At 41.2% G+C, this 14238-nt stretch overlaps 1 protein-coding gene across 11 annotated transcripts in view; it reads right to left on the minus strand.

The window, feature by feature from the left end:
* The window catches only part of SHISAL1 (shisa like 1), a gene marked incomplete at its 3' end in the record, with an annotated part of 180892 nt that overhangs the window by 46958 nt on the left and 119696 nt on the right, over positions 1 to 14238 (minus strand). For all 11 annotated transcript variants that reach the window (XM_081005749.1, XM_081005753.1, XM_081005755.1 and 8 more), the window contains one exon: positions 3507 to 3598. The remainder of the gene's footprint in view (positions 1 to 3506; positions 3599 to 14238) is intronic.

A 14238-nucleotide genomic window follows, 5' to 3' on the forward strand; every position in this document is an offset into this window, starting at 1 on the left:
CAACACTTTCTCGGAAAGGAAGAAACTCAGTTATTAAAATAAGCATAGTACAATGTATTTCGTTTCTATTGTTAAAAGTCTCCTTAGACTGAATGACTAATTGATTAATCCAGAATTATATCTAACATACTTCATCAGCAATTAAAAATAGGTGGCTGGGATTCCTGAATATCAAACAATATTATAACACGGCCATGCTTGGGCACCTAAAATATGGGTTAAAAAAATGATCTATCAGCAGATGTTTTCCTGCTACTGGCAAAAGCCTGGGTTTATCACCACTCACTACAATTTACTACAATGCTGAATGTGATAAGAAAGTCTTATTGGGTGACATGAAGCTTTAAGGAGAGACATGGAATGCTCAAATTAGGATAATAATAAAGGAAGGATTGGTAAAGATCTTTTATCAGGTGAAATGGGATCCTGGGTCAAGAGCAGCTGCTCTTTCTTCAATATTTCCAAATGGGCATATTACAAATAGATTACTAAGGCTTCACATTTCATTAAGGAATCACACAAGTTTTGAAATATTAATTTCAACTGCTAACCAACTGCATAGCGCATAACGCCTGATTTATAAAATAATAGCAAATTTAGGACCATCTGGAAACTATTGAGTGAAATAGGAATTTGATATGTATCACTGGATAAATGCACATGGTTTGGGAATCTCAAAGAAACATTTCTACAATATTAGATAGGTGGTATTTGATACCAGCCAGAATAAACAAGATCTGTCCAAGGCTTAGTGGTCAGGGCTGGAGATGCAAGGCACCTGGAACAAATACATTTCATATTATATGGGCTTGTCTATAGATTAAGACATTTTGAGAAACTGCACTGACAGAAATAAAATATTATGGGTCAAGATCTCCCCAGAGCTCCTGTTGCAACGTAGATTTGCCATCTTAAGTGTACAGTATTAAATGATGATTTTGAACTGATAGTTCATGTACAGGTTGAGGCTAAAATGGCAATATACCAAAATTGAGAAAATACTCTTTCGCTTTCTACTGATTTATAGTTGATCAGCAGTTGGGATATGGCTTCTTTGATGAAATTGGTAACTATTACCAGGGTAAGAAGAGGTAGGCAGCAAAATAATACGTTTCTGAAAAATGAATTCTGTTTGTTCTTTATTGGAACAACAAAGTACAAGATTTGATCAATATAAATCCATATTATTTTTTGTGGGAAAGGGTATGAAAGTATATAGCACCACACAGTTGGTTTCCACTTGAATTTTCAGTGTTACACAACTTTGTTTTGTTTCAGTATTATAGAACTTGGCTTGTAGCCTTTAAGCCACGCAGAATGTGATGGCTATTAGAACAAATAGGAACATCAATCAGTCATCGGTTTCGGCTGTTGAGGCTGAAGAACACTGGAATAAAAAATCCCTATTAGCTAGTTTGTGTTAGCTGTCTGTGGAAGCACAGGTACAACTCCAGTTACATAAGTTCGGCCTCCTTGTTAGCTACATCTATGAACAAGCAGCCATGATTAAAAGACAGCATGAATACACCAGGGAACCGAATGAACAAGAGGCAAACTTTTAGTCCAGTTCCTAAAGAACAAAATGGAATGCCATTTATTCATGTTATGGTGAGAAAATGACTAGCGTGTGGGTCAATGCTCACCCCCTTTTTCCTTCCATCATTCATTATAGGCGTATTAGGATCTACGGTATGTACAATCTATACTTGGCTTTCCGACTAAACACCTGTATTGAAGGGGAGGGGGGCATGTGCTTTGCACAGTTAGCTCTGCCTGCATCCCTAGTGTGTTCCTTTGCAGATATTCTAACGTGCTTTGGCACGTATTGAACTCTGTGTTTACTCAGGAACTAGAAACTGCATGGCCAGGAATTTATTGTCACTAAAATCTGATTTGCCCATTTTCTCTGGACTGATTTTTTTGGGTGGAAAACAGCAGGAAGGAAAGGGGTTTAAAGAAACCCCCATTAGTGCACTGGCGGAGGAAAGGGGGGGCAGGGGGAGCGCACCGCCCCGGCACCATTGGGGAGGGGGGTACCATCGCGGCCACTCCCTGACACCCCCCCACCACGCCCCCGCGGGCAGCACACCACACCCCCAGGATGGACACCACACCCCCACAGGTGGCATGCCACGCCCCCAGGGCACACGCCATGCCACGCCCCTGGGATGTGCGCCAGCCACACCCCCTCCTGCTCTCCACCCCCAGTGCTGGAGCATGCAGCTTTGCCACTGCATTAATGTATCCTTCCTAGACGCATCCTGAGGAAAGAATCACAAAAGTCCATGTAAGGGTAGTCTGAGCATAAAAAATAGAAGGGTGTGTGTGCGCCCATGTGCACACATATACACAAATTTATGCACTGAGGTGTACACTTGATGCATCTGGCTAAATGAGTTTTGGGGTATGAAAGCTTCTCTGCATTGAACTTTGTTAAGTGTTTAAGATACCACCATCTTTTTTTCCTTTTTTCTAAACCTGATTGTCAAGATTCATTGGTATATTCCAAGTAGTGGATAGTTTTTCAGATATCTGCTACATTTCAGACATTCATTTAAAAAAGTCATTCATCAGAAAATGATAGGGCAGAAAGTCACCCAAATTTGATGTTTACCAAGCATCTTAAAATTTTTAGGAGGGCACAAGGAACTGCCAGAAGATTCTGATATTTATTAGTAAATCTGAAGCCTGAGTGCTCTTGGTAAATGATTGAATTTCGTCATCATTTATATTGGCTCGTTTGTAAATGTTATTTTTAAAAAGTCTTATGACACCATTTCTCATATTTACTGTTACTTTTCAAAACCATTTTTGTTTTCTTTGAAAACATCAGTCATGTCATGCATTTACAATATCATGTTCCAGGGTACAGGGATTTGTCTTGTAAAATCAACAGCATATATAAAAATCATGTGCAGCATTGTTGAAGAAAACATTTCTGATTATCTACAAACAACATAATTTTGGAATATGACCGAAAAGTATTCATATAAACATGTTCATATACCATGTTCATATCAAGTTACTCTTCAGATAACAAACTTGTCTAAATTGACCAGCAACCATTTAAATTTAAAATCTTCTGACTAGACTTCTAGAAAACTCTGAAACGAACAAAGAAATCTATCCCTTGGTGAATTGTATTAATTACAGAATATAGTGCACATTAGGCCAAACTGAAGACAATCTGTATACACAGACAATCATTTGTTGACCTATTTAATTTTTTTACCAGTCGGACCTATTAAAAAATTTACTGGTGAAATAATAGTAATAATAATAACAATAGTAATAATAATAAAATATTATTTGGGTTGCCCCAGCCACTCTGGGTGGCTTCCAACCTAATAAAAGCACAACGAAAAAACAAACATTAAAAACTTCCTGATATATTATTCTATGAGCATAGTTTGAAATCTAAGCTGAGTAAATGTGTGTCTAGCAGGAAAAGAAGTTAATTCCTACAGAAATGCAGCCTTTTTATAGATGATTTAATTTTAACGTACCAAACTGAGGACTCAGAATTCTTCATATATTCAAAGTCCATCTTGGCATCTTCAGTAAAAATTACATCGCAGATTTTTGGGTCAAAAATGTCCTGAGATGAAATAAAAGGAAAACAATGAATAACTCAACAGCAAATGGTTAATGGCCATCTCATCCTTTGCTTTTTCCTGTAAGACCAATTGCAGTCATCAACAGTCGTCAACAGTTTTACCACACCTATCAGCCAATCACCCACTCCCACCACCTTTCTGAGTAATACCTCTCCCCACCCTCTCACTATATATAAAGGTCTGGTGACTTCTGTTTCAGTGTATCTGAAGAAGTGTGCATGCACACAAAAGCTCATACCAAGAACAAACTTAGTTTGTCTCTTAGATGCTACTGGACAATTTTTGTGTTAGTTGTTGGTCCCTGATTTTAATTTTTGTAGCTATTTTGTAGATAGATAGATAACCACTTTGATATTTCTTACGATATGGTGGTATACAGTGGTACCTCGGGTTACAGACGCTTCAGGTTACAGACTCTGCTAACCCAGAAATAATACTTTGGGTTAAGAACTTTGCTTCAGGATGATAACAGAAGTCGCGTGACGGCGTGGCGGCCCCATTAGCTGAAGTGGTACCTCAGGTTAAGAACAGTTTCAGGTTAAGAACGGACCTCCATAACAAATTTAATTCTTAACTGAGGTACCACTGTATAGAATTTTTTTATATAAATAAACATACATCTGCAGGTCTAAAAAACACAGTTCTGCTAAATATTGCTCTGACATCACAAAGTTGTTCTGCTAGGAAGTTCCAAGTACAGTGGATGCTCGGGTTGCGAACGTGATCCGTGCGGGAAGCATGTTCATAACCCGCTGCATCTGTGCACGCGCGGGTTGCAATTCTGTGCATGTGCAAAGCATGATTTAGTGCTTCTGCACATACGCTGAAACCCGGAACTAACCTGTTCCGGTACTTCCGGGTTTGGTGTGGTGCTCAACCCGAAATCGCACAACCCGAAACATCTGTAACCCGAGGTATGACTGTACAAAGGAGTGGCAAGGGGAATAGCTAAGGCACTGTAGGGAATAGGAGACATTTGGCCAGCTGAGAGTGGGAGCTGGACAAGCAAATGCAATGGGGAGATATGGGGGCAAGGCCATGGTGGGCTTTGAGGTTAAACAGTAAAGTGTGTTGGGATCTGGGAGCAAACAGAAAACCAATGTAGTTGTTTAAGGAAAGGGTGCCACATGATCAAAGTGATAGGAGAGATTCAACATTTTGGGACCTGTGTGCTCAGTATAGGCATGAGGGCCAAAGTAAGGCAACCAAAGACAACCAGAGAGGAGGACGGGAGAGTTTTATTTTTGCCAACTATTACTACGGCATTTATTTCTAAAGCACAACAAATCTATTAGTGTATGGGTTTAATGGGGGACACCCCATGACCAGAGCAACAAGAGAGCTTATTGGCTTTGGCAGCAAAGTTTACTGCAGAGAAAACAAGTAATATGGCTGAAGATTCTCATTAAACTGTTTTCCCCAAAATTAATAAACTTTTTTCTTAAATTTATCATCCAATTGATATTCATCTGTGACATTTTATAATTAGTCAGTTATCTGGCAGCTTTTTTATGGTAACCTTAAACATGAAAATATTCACTCCTTACTGCTGACTGAAAGATTCAGTCTGAAAATGTACACAAGATGGAGTGTGTGACCTTGAGATCATATCTCTTCATCTTTCCTTTCAGATCACAGAATGATCATAAGGTCTATATATTCATAGCCCGTGATATCATTCATTAGTTTAATGAAATGCTTACTAGTACAGTGTATATATAAGTGTTTCAGGCATTGCCACCAGAGACAAACCAGGTGTACTGGGAGGTAATCACCTGGAGTTTTCTTTTTTTAATGTACTTTCAGGTAGGAAATAGAATGTAAGTGATGCTCAAACAGAATATTATTTGCAAATTCATGTACAGTATATCAAGTGTTCTGAACCGTTTGAACTGCTCAACGTGCCTGATAGGGGTCTGCTTGGAAGCCTTGGTTCCTAATGGTGACTGTGTTAAGGCCAATTCATGCCACACTTTTCTAAAACAAAATTGCTCCAAGTGGCACACAATCTGCCAGGTGGGTGACATTATAAAAACAACAGGAAGGAAAACTGATACTGTTTTCTAAAAGAAGATGAAGAAGCAGTTGCATTCAAAGTTAGTAAGCTAAAAGGTCCTAAGCAGATGGCAGAATGCAGACTGACAGGTGGCCCGGTCTATTCTCCATTGACTCATGAAGCGAAATACGTCAAAGTGTAGAAGGGATCCTTTTCAAACTAGGCAGTACTTCTACAGAAGAACGACTGAAGGAGGCTATTCCTCAGAATAGGTACCGTCTAGTTTGGAAATAATCCTCTCCACACACCCTGACATAGTCACTTTATGAGCTGATGGAGAATACACAGCAAAAACATGAGAGGTGCGGGATCAAGTGGAAAAAATCACCAACACAACTAAAACCAGATACTATAGTATTAAATTACATGGAGTAGCATAGAATGGAGCCACAACGAAAAGAGAAAACCACACCATTCCTGTAATGTTAGAATTGAGCCTTAATGAAGATAAATGACTTTGCTCAGGCATAAATCTAAATTGCTGAAGGAATGAGCCTGGGGGAGTCTTGAACTTGCTCGGCCCCCCCCTTCCCAGTCTGCCGCTGCCACAGGCGTGAAGAGTAGACTGGATATTTTTCGCTTCCATTTTCAGCTAACTGTGGTGACTTGTTTTGTCTGAACTGAAAACTCTGGTTAGTGTCAGTGGCGTAGAGTGGGGGGTGCAGGGGGGGCCGGCCGCACCAGGCGCAACATCTGGGGGGGGCGCACTCGCACTCGCAGCTCTCTGCCCCTAGGGCAGAGGGGGCGCAAATTACTTGCCTTGCCCCGGGTGCTGACAACCCACGCTACGCCACTGGTTAGTGTTTCTATTTCACAACCTGAAGTTGGCTCATTTCCTGAAACCAGGGATGGGGAGCCAAATGGAGCCCTCCAACCCTGAGAATTCTCCCTACGCCACACGCTTCCCTGGCCCTGCTCCATGTTCTTGCAGGGCCTGGATGTACCCTCCAAGTGTGATAAGGCCTCTGGATTGACTATGTGGAGGAGAGACAGATGTGGGTGTAGAAAAGTCTGACTTTTACGCAGCTGGAATGTAGCCTCTCTCTGATTGGCTACCTAGACAGACGGGGTGGGCGGAACCAGCCCTTTGGGAAGGAGAATAAAAGGAGCCGTTTCAGAGAGAGGATTCTGATGGGGAGATGGTTTAAGAGAGAGCAGGAGGGAGAGAAAGAGAGTTGGTCCTGGTCTGTGTGTGTAACATCCACCCAGGGAAAAATATCTACAGCTAGAGAAAGGAGTCTCTGAGCTTACATAGGAAGACGGTGTTGAGTGTCTTGGGAGAGCATTCAGACAGGAGTTAACCGGAGGGCTGAGATGGAGCCAGGAGAAGGAGAAGCTGTGAGGAGACGGTCTCCTTGGGTCTCCTTCCAGTCAGGAGGGGAGAGATCTTCCCAGTGGCGTAGCGTGGGGGGTGCAGGGGGGGCCGGCCGCACTGGGCGCAACATCTGGGGGTTAGGGTTAGGGGGCGCAAATCCACGGGTTAGGGGGCACAAATTACTTGCTGACAACCCACGCTACGCCACTGGATCTTCCAGAAAGAAAAGACTCCCAAACCAGGAAAAAAGGGGTGCGTGGGGATCCCCTGAGTCTGTTAGACTGCCAGAGGTATCTCAGGAGTATGGGAAAGGAGTATCTCAAAGGCTGGGAAACGGAAAGAACCAAAGTATTAAGCTGTAACACCTACACAACAACTAAGTTAAGGAACTGAAGTGAAAGAAGTGGAAATAAACTGAGCATTTACCATCTAGTCTAGAAACCTGTAACATCTAACTGAGGAGTAATAACTGAATTAAAGCAGCTGACATTTAAAAGAAGCTGTGCATTTATTACCTTGTTTAAAAGCCAGTATCATCCACAAGATTAAGTATAATTATTAATAAGTTAACAGTTTCCTGAAAGAACATTATCTCCTGACACTTCGTTCTGTAAAATAAAACTTTCTTTATTGGTTCAACTCCTGCCTGAGTCTTCAAGGATATAAGTTTACCCTCACACATGGTGGCTATATTTAGAGCATACGTAGGTGGGATCTGCCACAATTGGTAGCCAGAGCAATGGGATCTGCTACACATGCCAATAAAATCTACTTTGGAGAATATTACAGCTCATCCAGTCAATAGACAATAAGACATACATGAACAACAACCTTGGCTGTAAATCAAGTATGAGTTATGTTCATCACGACATAGCTTGAATTGAAATGTTTCATCTATGAAAACAGACACAGCTGTATTCTCTGCCACATTTGCCAGATCATTTGCAGCTGAGTTTGTTATAGCCCTCGGCCTTTTCTTACGTCATCGTTTTTCAATACTGTCACCACCGGATTAGAATTAATGGCATGATATTAATACTGGCCCATGTAAACAGATCACAGCAGTAGTGAAACAGGCATGTGGCCACAGTACCAGGAGCAATGCAAGGCATCTGTCCATTCCCAATACAGTGGTACCTCAGGTTACAGACTCCGCTAACCCAGACATAGTACCTCGGGTTAAGAACTTTACCTCAGGATGAGAACAGAAATCGTGCTCCAGCGGTGCGGCAGCAGCAGGAGGCTCCATTAGCTGAAGTGGTACCTCAGGTTAAGAACAGTTTCAGGTTAAGAACAGACCTCCGGAATGAATTAAGTTAGTAACCAGAGGTACCACTGTTTTGTGGGGTCCTGCCACAGCTCACATTATATACAAGGCTGTGTTTAAATATTAACTCCCAAATTTGGTATCCCCTCCAAACCGATGTCAAAGTTTTGTGCTAGGTAATACATTAAAATCACCAAAGGTCTCACATATCTTAATGATTATAGAAATGAATATTATTAAATAGCAAAATTATAAAATGCTTCTAGAAAAGGATAACTACATCTAGAAAACTGTGCATGGCTTACATCTAGGCATTAACATGAAATGCGTTGGAAAGCCAAACTGTTACCCAAGCCATCCAAGGTCCAAGGTGCCAGCCTGGATTCAGATGAAGTGGTTGGACCAAGTTAGCAAAAATCTAGCATACTCGTAAGGTCAAATTTCAAGGTGCTATCTTGCCTCCCCAAATCCCTCCACTGCTCCCCTGAACCACCAATCTCTGCCCCTCCCCACCCAGTTTCACCACTTAGCTTTAGATTATGAATATTTGAGAACCCCAAGCTGCCTTCTCCCCAAATGGCACTGCTCACCTTCCAAATATCTTACATGTAGGGAGAGTTCTGCTCTCCAATATCACCAGAGAGCTAGAGGGCGTTTCCAACCCTTTCCAGGAAAAAGCTGGCAAACTGTGCACTCCATTCTAATGCAACCCACTTTGCTCCATATTCCTAAAGACTCCTCAAAATGGAAAAGGAACAGTCTTTGCTGCTGCAAGAAGTAGCAGCTACTGGTGAATCAGCCCTGCCTAAGGGTTTGCTGTTCCTAGCCTTGAAGATGGTTCAAGAATCCATGCAGGCCAAGGAGCGCTCCAGGTGGACACCCCAACCGGCCAGATAACCTCCTTGCTAGGCTTTGTGTGTGGCAACCCTGACTTACATGCATAGCAGGCAAAGTTTTGGCTTCAATTAATAAGCTCCTAGCTTGACTTCAATTTCCCACCTCCGATTCCAGAACAAAAAACTAATTACTGCATGCCACCAGGGGAGCAGACACTACGAATTAAAACCTGCATCCTTTTGTCAAGCAAGACAAGGCAGAAGTTCCATGTAATGACAGATTAGAACTTTCCAACAGAACCTAAAACTATACAAAGGGGAAAGTTGGTGAGGAGGGGAACGGGCTCTCTCAAAGTTGACAGGCAAAAGGGGGAAATGCAGGGAGGGAATAAAGAGAACGCTGGTGACAGAAGGTTGAATGAGCTCGTACAAACCCCTCACATTTTTTGGACTTTAGACTCTTTTGCCTGCCCAAGCAGCAATGTTACCCAGTTCATGCCCAGTTCCCAATGAATTATTAATTCACTGGAATTAAATCATAATTCAATGAATGAATTATGTCACTAATAATGAAGTGTTTATAAACAGTTTGGGTCAAACATATCATCCTGCCTGCACCTTAAGATGTGCTCCACAGGTTCTTCTGATGCGCCCACCCTCTTGGTCAGTTAAGGTGGGTAGTCATGAGTGGGAAGACCCATGGCTATGGAACTCCCATGTTCTCTCTGGTTCTGGAAAAGAATTGGAACCTAGAATGGGAGGCTGGTAGAAGAAAGGAAAGCTCCCTTTCTGTGTGGGACAAGGGTTGAGAACTACCCTTTGAGAGAGACTGTGTTCTCTTTTCCCTTTCCCTTTCCCTTTCTCTCTCTGTTTTGGTTTTTATTCAGATTAGTCTCTTTTATCTTATTGTATTATGAAAAAGCTTTAACAAAATCATATTTTAAAAAAGAGAAAAAATGTAATGTTAAGTTTTTATAACGTTTTAAATTTTGTGCTATTTTGTCTTCTGTTTTGAATATAAGCCATTTTGGATGGAGGAGCCAAAATATTTTAAATAAAATAAATGCAAATAAATAAAGATGAGTCTCACTTGAACAAGGTGTATCAGCTTGAAAGAGGAAAAACAACAGGATTTGGAATGGTTTTTGTAAACTACTAAAGCTCTGACTTTGAAGGAAAATAAATTGACAGAGCTATCATAAGTTAGGAGAGATCTTCAGTTATGAGTGAGGTCCAGCTCCAAGACTCCCAGGATAGCCACAAAGAAGCTGTTATCTGCTAACGGTTTTTATATTACTATTGCTGTTGCCTTTATGAAAAGTGGCAGAATGTCTGCATCAACTTCTCTGTCTTAAAACCTTATTACAAGGGACCACTTCAAATGAAAACTCTTATGAACTGTGCTCCGACAAAGACATAAGGCTGAATGACTTTTGGAGAGCTAATAAACTCCTTTACAAGGAAGTCAAGAAGTAATCCAAACTGGAACATCTGCAATTTTCTTTTTTCCCCTTGCCACATCCTCTTGACAATTATAGAACACAACAATTCTTGCTCCCCAAAGAACAAAACAGCTGAGAACATACAGGCAAGAACTACTGATGCACAAAAAAGATTTCCCTTACTGGATATTTGCTGCTCACTGCATGAATGGAACAGGGTCATTCAGAAATCCAGGCAGTGCTCATTGCTCATGAAAACAGCCAGAGCCTCTAGCTCAAGCAGACTGACTAAGCTCTGAATATGTATTCATCTGTGAATTAGCCAACATGGGATATTATTATTCCTAAAAATAGTCAATATCAACGTGGAAACTCAAGTGGCAGGAAGGTCATGCCAACCAATATGTGAAACATAATTTTAACCTTCCTTTCTTCTTGACTGCCAAATTATGTAGTTTCTAAAATTCAGGGTATATGGCTGAAAGTCAGTGAATATTTCTAATGCAAGGTGATCAAGACAGTGCCTGTAGCAAAGCACATTTATGGAACTACCAACACCATAGGATATTCAGGAGAAAGTGTAACATTTTTAATGTTTTAATAGTATGTTATATCTTGCCAATTTTATGCATTGCACTTATAGCCAGATCATTATAGCAGCTTACATGCAGCTCTCAAGCTATCGCCCACCTGGGCCTTGACCTGCTCAGCTTTAAAAGTCATGAACTCTTGAACCATTCTCTAAGACAAGTTTCTTACTACAGGGCAGAACTTTCCAAGCTTTTCATGTTGGTGACACATTTGTAGACATTCACCATTGAGCCCATTTCCCAACTACATTTGCTGAATTATGCAGAACAGGATGTTTTCTCTTAATATTTCAATACTAAATGAACATCAAGAAGAACTTGCAACCCCCGGCCACTTTCCCCAACAGCCAGTTATACAAGCAAGGTATTCAGAAGGGTCTGCCAAAAGCACTGTTTGGAAGCAGAAAAAGATACAGCCCTGGTTAGTTCCTCCCTGGAAGCTAGAGCTGCCAGTCACAAGACAACCTCCATAGTCTTCCTTTTCCACTGTTGTTGTTTTTTAATGAAGAGCTTGGAGGTGAAATGTTAACTATTTCTAAACAGACAGACTGAAACCAGCTCTCTGAATGTTCGAAGTCTTCTGAAGAGCAGAAACTTTTGGAGCAGCCTGGTTTCAGGGAAGCCCTGCTTTGCATTGGACAGACTCCAAATCATTCTGAAGCAGCCCACATAGATTCTGGATTCGGGCATTGTCTGAAGTGGAGACACGTGCCTATTGGGCCATTTGAATTAAACATTTTGCTCCCAACGTGAAATTAAGTTTCTCATCAGGTACAGAATGTGCAAAATTAAGGGGAATGTATTTCTTGGTACTGCATAGCTTACATTTTGATACTGTTACAGCCAGCAGCATTACATATAGTGGTGCTTCTGAACAAAAACCCTACATATACCGTAATCTGTGATGTGAATTTACCATGCTGCTCTTCAATATCAAACACAATATTGGCTTTCTCTCTTTCATAAACCACACCACAATATAAACATACTGCAAAGCCATCGCAAAAATGTCAGCACACATGTGAAAAGCGCAATAAATTCTAACCTCTAGAGAATGACTTTCTTTACAAAAGAGAATAAGAGAGTTAATGAAAACTTGGGTTGGTTTTTTTTTAAAACACACACACACACACACACACACACGTAGCTCAGCAGCACTACGACAAGAAATGTACCAAGCACAAGACTGCTGATTTGGAGGTCTAAAAGGAGGGACAAGCAAATCCTGGGGCCTCTGCTTTGGGAATATTCTGAAAAGTGGATCAATATGCTAGACGTCTGAAAATGTAATTCGGACTCAATCTCAACTGGGCTCCTATGAATCAGCATATGCTTACTACTTTTAGTGTTTGACGTTTCACTGTGTTTTTTATATTCTGTTGGGAGGCACCCAGAGTGGCTGGGGCAAGCCAGTCAGATGGGTGGGTTATAAGTAATAAATTGGTGTTGTGGTGGTGAGGGAAATTCCTGCCTCAGGGAACAAAAGGGTGGAACTTCCAGGGAACTCCTGAAGAGCTGAGAGTGTCTACTAGCAGTTCCTAATACAGTGGTACCTTGGGTTAAGAACTTAATTTGTTCTGGAGGTCCGTTCTTAACCTGGAAACTGTTCTTAACCTGAGGTACCACTTTAGCTAATGGGGCCTCCCGCTGCCGCTGCACCACTGGCACATGATTTCTATTCTCATCCTGAAGCAAAGTTCTTAACCTGAGGTATTATTTCTGGGTTAGCGGAGTCTGTAACCTGAAGCGACTGTAACCTGAAGCGTCTGTAACCTGAGGTACCACTCTAAGGTTAATTGCTATGCTAGATTGCAAAATCTCAGTCTAGGACACCAAATTGTTTGGTTAACACCACATGGTAGCAGCACAACCTGACTTTAAAAAGGGAGGTGGGGAGCAAGAGATACTACATTCCACCAAGAACAGCAAAGGTACACTATGCAAGAGTGTTAGAAGGCAACAATTAGATCTCTACAGCAGCAGCTCTCATTTCAATTTCTTACACTCAGTGCACACACAAAGTGGCACAAGACCCTGCAATTGCATTCAGACCATGAATGGAAGCCTTCCTGGTTATGGTCACCACCAAGTAATCATGTAAAGATTCCTAAAAATGTTCACCCAGCTATTCAACACGGAGGAAAAGTTATTCCCCACCCTCTTAAAGGTTAGCGCTACAGTGGAGACTGGCTTCAACATCAAAAGCCTGGGTAAATAAAAATGGCTTAGCCTGGCACCTAAAACCTGACAATGGTGGCACAAGGCGTGTTTCACAGACAGGGAGCTACCACTGAAAAGCTCATTCTTATGCAGCCAACCTCCCCCACTCCCCTGGCACACAGAGAAGGTCCTTCGATGAAGACGGCAGGGTCAGGGCTGGTTCATGTCAGAAGTGGTGGTCCTTCAGGTACTGAGATCCTGAGTCACATGTATTATTATTTTTATATAATAAAATATACGTTGAGCCTTGATGAGGTTGTTATACTGCAGGTCCTTGAGACACAAGACCCTGCTGTGCTACTTAGACTGCAAACAGCCTTAACACAGTTATCATATTTCTATACTACATTACAGTCAGCATCAAATACTCCTCATTTACACACATGTGACATAACTGTAGCCCATTTGGCCTTAATATTAGATTAATCAAGTGATTTTTATAATTGTAGGAAGGTTAAATATTGTGGCAAACCACAAAAGAGGGGGGAATGTCATTATTATTTATTAATCATTAAATTTGCATACCACCCTTGATCTGAAGTTCTCATGGTGGTTTGTAGCATAAATAACATCAATTGATTGAAACGCAGAGGTAGAAAGTTAACAAGAAAAGGAACAGAAACAGCCAAGCTGCTGATGAATATGTTTCAGCCATGAAAAGGGAACAAATAATGAAATCAAGTGCAATAAAAGCCTTAATGCAAAACACACACATAGAGGCTTAATTCAAGCCGAATGACTGCATTAGTATAAAGAAAGATTATTTTTCAAATTTAGGCTGCAGGAGAAGGGTTGCAGCTGATTACTTTCAGTCATTCTTCAGCGCTCTTGCATTACTAATGACATGTAAGACAGACTGAAAGAAAGTCATCATTTCTCAGATGACCAGAAGTTT

Source organism: Podarcis pityusensis (genome assembly GCF_964106645.2).
Source record: "Podarcis pityusensis genome assembly, chromosome: 5".
NCBI classification, from domain to species: Eukaryota; Metazoa; Chordata; class Lepidosauria; order Squamata; family Lacertidae; genus Podarcis; species Podarcis pityusensis.